General features: G+C 31.2%; 1 protein-coding gene across 1 annotated transcript in view; it reads right to left on the reverse strand.

Moving 5' to 3' along the window:
- LOC119610339 (protein outspread-like) overlaps nt 1-4,957 on the reverse strand; it is a 90,414-nt gene extending 85,457 nt beyond the window's left edge. Inside the window, exon 1 of the mRNA XM_037965502.1 lies at nt 4,945-4,957. The gene's annotated coding sequence lies outside the window, so the exon portion shown is untranslated. The remainder of the gene's footprint in view (nt 1-4,944) is intronic.
- Nucleotides 4,958-6,000: the final 1,043 nt, after the last annotated feature.

Raw genomic sequence — 6,000 nt, forward strand, 5'->3', positions numbered from 1 at the left:
GAACAGAACTAGAACAGAACTAGAACAGAACTAGAACAGAACTAGAAAACAGAACTAGAACAGACAGAACAGAACTAGAACAAAACTAGAACAGAACTAGAACAAACTAGAACAGAACTAGAACAGAACTAGAACTGAACTAGACGAACTAGAACTGAACTAGAACTGAACTAGAACTGAACTAGAACTGAACTAGAACTGAACTAGAACTGAACTAGAACTGAACTAGAACTGAAACTAGAACTGAACTAGAACTGAACTAACTGAACTGAACTAGAACTGAACTAGAACTGAACTAGAACTGAACTAGAACTGAACTAGAACTGAACTAGAACTGAACTAGAACTGAACTAGAACTGAACTAGAACTGAACTAGAACTGAACTAGAACTGAACTAGAACTGAACTAGAACTGAACTAGAACTGAACTAGAACTGAACTAGAACTGAACTAGAACTGAACTAGAACTGAACTAGAACTGAACTAGAACTGAACTAGAACTGAACTAGAACTGAACTAGAACTGAACTAGAACTGAACTAGAACTGAACTAGAACTGAACTAGAACTGAACTAGAACTGAACTAGAACTGAACTAGAACTGAACTAGAACTGAACTAGAACTGAACTAGAACTGAACTAGAACTGAACTAGAACTGAACTAGAACTGAACTAGAACTGAACTAGAACTGAACTAGAACTGAACTAGAACTGAACTAGAACTGAAATGAACTAGAACTGAACTAGAACTGAATTAGAACAGAGGTAGAACTGAATTTAGAACTAAGTTGGGGCAATGAGTTTATTTAATAAGACCTTAAGAGATTAAAGAGAATGAATTTGAAAATATATTTTTTTTTGTATAAATCAGAAGAATTTCAATTAATTTTTTTTTAAGTGGGCAGTCAAAAAATAACCCAAAAAATTACCGCCATTATCTAAATCAATTTATCAATAATGAGTCATGTAACATAAATCATGCACAGAATTATAAAAAAAAGCGACAGCAGTTATAAAAGTGTAAAATGTATTTTAATAATCTAACTTCAAATCACTTTGGCAGAGTTCGTGTTTAAAATCTTTTCTGACATTTAATGGAGTTTTTTTTAAAGCTTTCAGTAAAACATGGTAAATATAATTTGGGCAAAAAACATTGCATATTAATGGCATTTTGGTGAGACACTAGTTTTACGATTAAGTCATAAATTTTCTCTCATAAAACCCCGAAAAATAGAATTACCAGTAATTTTTGGCCACAACTGAGCTTTACCACTTAAAAAAAAATGTTAATTAATTTTAATGCTTTTTTTGTTTATTTTGGTTTAACAGAAAAAATATTGTGTTTTTATCTTAATTAATAAATAAAGTTTATCAATTAATTAAGTTCACACTATTATCTGGGTTATGAAAATGTTATTTATAAAAATAATACAAAAAAGAATAGACGAAAATAAGATTGAGAATAAAATGGGCGAAAAAAAAACTAAGATTAAATACATGAGAAGTGTAATGCTCTAGATTATAAAGCTTTCAACTTTTAAATTACAAGTTTTATTAAAAATAATAGTTTTGTTGTCTCTAAGGCAGTGATGGGCAATATACATTTTACGAAGTAGTAGAAGAAGAAGTGGTTTTTAATGATTAAAACGAACACAACTATTGCAAGATAATAACTCTCACACTGTACTTTTTTGGCTAAGTACTCACACTCTTACTACAAGAAATGCCCATGACTGGGGCAGAGTTGACATAAGGCACGTGTAATAACTTTGTTTAAAGAAATTCCTTTAAATTTCTTAGAAAACAAACGGTAGCTTTTACAATAGCCCAACAAATTCTGGCCTTTTAATAACAAAATGACCAATATTATCATATCAACGTGATTGTTTTTGGTAATAATTCAGAAATTACCAAATATGTAAAATCAACACACATTATTACCAAAAAAACGCCAATAAAATGTGTCTATATTCATTGACTCATTGCTGTGGTTTATGTATTTGCCTTTAAACATTTTTAAACGTTTTGCCAAATAAATTATGGCAAAAAAAAGAACAGCAAAAATTTAATTTAATGATTGCTAATAATGGGCGCCAAATAAAAAAAACTTCACATACATATTTGTTGGTTTTATGGGTCATGAACAGTAGCAGTTGGTTTTTATTTGTTTGTTTGCTTGCTTGTATGTACGTCCTCTGTATTGTGGGAGAATTTCTTAGAAATCGTACAAATATGGTCAGAAGTGGTAAACAAGACATGAACAAATAATTTTTGTTTAAATTTTATTTTTAATAATTTATAACATGTGTTACAAGTCAGTTTTTTGGGGGTAAATTGAAGTGGTTTTTATAATGAACAATTTTAAATGTTCGAAATTTTTCCTAAGAATTTTGTAAAGAGTCAAATACATATTGATAAAAGAACATTTTTTAAAATTTATAATTTAAGAATTTGTTAAGAAAATGCTTATGAAAGCATCTGCGTTGGACAAGTGTCAGCTATAGAATCGACTATCGCCCAGCTTGAATATAAACTGAGCTAGAACTGAACAGAACTGAAACTATAAGGGAACACGAACTTGAGAACTTGAGCAGAATAAGAACAGAGCTATAACAGAACTTGAACTAGAACAGAACTAGAAAAGAACTACAACAGAACTAGAACAGAACTAGAACAGAACTAGAACAGAACTAGAACAGAACTAGAACAGAACTAGAAAAGAACTACAACAGAACTAGAACAGAACTAGAACAGAACTAGAACAGAACTAGAACAGAACTAGAACAGAACTAGAACAGAACTAGAACAGAACTAGAACAGAACTAGAACAGAACTAGAACAGAACTAGAACAGAACTAGAACAGAACTAGAACAGAACTAGAACAGAACTAGAACAGAACTAGAACAGAACTAGAACAGAACTAGAACAGAACTAGAACAGAACTAGAACAGAACTAGAACAGAACTAGAACAGAACTAGAACAGAACTAGAACAGAACTAGAACAGAACTAGAACAGAACTAGAACAGAACTAGAACAGAACTAGAACAGAACTAGAACAGAACTAGAACAGAACTAGAACAGAACTAGAACAGAACTAGAACAGAACTAGAACAGAACTAGAACAGAACTAGAACAGAACTAGAACAGAACTAGAATAGAACTAGAACAGAACTCGAACAGAACTAGAACAGAACTAGAACAGAACCAGAACAGAATTAGAACAGAACCAGAACAGAACCAGAACAGAACCAGAACAGAACCAGAACAGAACCAGAACAGAACCAAAACAGAACCACAGAACCAGAACAGAACCAGAACAGAACCAGAACAGAACCAGAACAGAACAGAACCCAGACAGAACCAGAACAGAAACAGAAAAGAACCAGAACAGAACCAGAACAGAACCAGAACAGAACCAGAACAGAACCAGAACAGAACCAGAACAGAACCAGACAGAACCCGAACAAGAACCAGAACAGAAACCAGAACAGAACCAGAACAGAACCAGAACAGAACCAGAACAGAACCAGACAGAACCAGAACCGACCAGAACAGAACCAGAACAGAACCAGAAATAGAACCAGAACAGAGAACAGAACCAGAACAGAACTAGTACAGAAATAGAACAAACTGTACAGAACTAGAACTAGAACAGAACTAGAACAGAACTAGCACAGAACTAGAACAGAACTAGAACAGAACTTGAACAGAACTAGAACAGAACTAGAACAGAACTAGAAACAGAACTAGAAACAGAACTAGAACAGAACTAGAACAGAACTAGAACAGAACTAGAACAGAACTAGAACAGAACTAGAACAGAACTAGAACAGAACTAGAACAGAACTAGAACAGAACTAGAACAGAACTAGAACAGAACTAGAACAGAACTAGAACAGAACTAGAACAGAACTAGAACAGAACTAGAACAGAACTAGAACAGAACTAGAACAGAACTAGAACAGAACTAGAACAGAACTAGAACAGAACTAGAACAGAACTAGAACAGAACTAGAACAGAACTAGAACAGAACTAGAACAGAACTAGAACAGAACTAGAACAGAACTAGAACAGAACTAGAACAGAACTAGAACAGAACTAGAACAGAACTAGAACAGAACTAGAACAGAACTAGAACAGAACTAGAACAGAACTAGAACAGAACAAGAACAGAACTAGAACAGAACTAGAACAGAACTAGAACAGAACTAGAACAGAACTAGAACAGAACTAGAATAGAACTAGAATAGAACTAGAACGGAATTAGAATAGAATAGAACTAGAACGGAATTAGAATAGAATAGAACTGGAACAGAACTAGAATAGATTATAATAGAACCAGAACAGAAATAGAACTGAATTAGAACAGAACTTGAACAGAACTTGAAGTGAACTAAAAGACAACTATAATTAAACCAGAACTGAATTAGAACAGAACTAGAACTGAAATAGAAATAGAACTACTCTAGAGTTGATCGAGTACTGAAGTAGAACTGTATTAAAAGTCTCAGCTTTTGGTACAGTTAATTTCAGCTATAGCCTCAGCAGTATTCTGTTTAAAATATTGAAGAATATAGCCGGAATTTAGCTTTAGTCAAAGCTTAAACCAAAATGATTTGAATTTTTGTAAAGCAGTTTTATTTATTTCAAAAATGTTTTAGTTATTTTCTATTTGCTATTTTGTCTTTTAGCACTTAATATCAAAACTATTTATGTCGAATATTTGAGAGAGTTTTGTGCCATATTTTCATTAGGCGTTGGCAATTTATTTTTCAAATTATTGCTTGTCTTTCAATTTATATATTTTTTTGGTTAAGTGCAAAACATGCTGTGTTTTGACCATTAAATAAAATAACCATAGATATGTTACCATATCTTTATTTTTATCTAAAAATAAAAAACAAATCACATAAAATAAAAACTACATTAAAAATTTTACTTACGGGTTTAATAATCACCGGCTGTTTTAAAAAGTTTTTTTTTTTTTTTTTGCAAGTGTTTTGTGTTTGTTAGTGAAAGCATGTAAAAAAGTTTACAAAAGAAAATAAATAGTTAATTTAAAATTTTATAGGCAATACCGAAAATTTAGGCGAATATAGTGTTAACATTAACAATTGAACTTTATAATCACTCTATTAAATTAATGACACGCAAATGTTACAATTTAATTAAAAAATTACGGAAAGGTGGTTTTTAGCAAATATTGCAAAAAAGCAAAACTTTACCACAGTAATACTACAATAACTATTTTGATTTAAAGATGACATTTAGCTGACATTAATACGATGAGCGGGAAAAAAGTAAACAACAAAACCGCAGCCCCCAATGGAAAATGTGGCAAAAAAATACTACTTGGGGCAAGTAACTAGTTTTGGTTAAAACCAAAAAATTACAATACAAGTTTACTTTGTGGTTAAAAAAAAACTACAAAAAATGTTTAAGTAATAATTGCAAAGATGTTGTTGTAGTTTTTTGGATGCTTGAACTTAAAAGAAAATCTGAAGCTACTTGCTATATAATGTAACGTAAACGAAGATGAAATAGAAGAAAAAAAACCCAAAAAAAAACATTTGAAAAATTGGAAAATGTCATAAAAGTCACGATTTGTTTTAGGTTGAGCAAAAAATACATGAAAATAAAGACTAAATACAAGAATTAAATAACACTATATAGAGATGAGTTAACTACTGGTTTATGATGAAGTTGTTGTTATCTAATACTTGTACTATTACCTTAATAGCGGCCGGAAAAAAACCAACTACAATTTTCTATATAAAGTTTTAACAAAGCCTTAAGGGAACTCTTGTGCATTTCATAATGTTTATGAGAAGAAATATGTTTAATAAATTTTTCATGTTATATGAGGGGAAAATGAGCTTTAATGTAATGTTAATGAAGAGGTTAATTTTGGGTTAAAAACAGTTTACACAATTTTAGTTTTGATTTGAATATAAATATGTCAAATATTGGGCAAGATTTTACTTATTTAAGATAGAGCT

The sequence above is a fragment of the Lucilia sericata genome, unplaced genomic scaffold (assembly GCF_015586225.1).
Source record: "Lucilia sericata isolate MDLA Ls3-8-SP2 unplaced genomic scaffold, ASM1558622v1 Contig001161F_arrow, whole genome shotgun sequence".
Classification (NCBI taxonomy): domain Eukaryota; kingdom Metazoa; phylum Arthropoda; class Insecta; order Diptera; family Calliphoridae; genus Lucilia; species Lucilia sericata.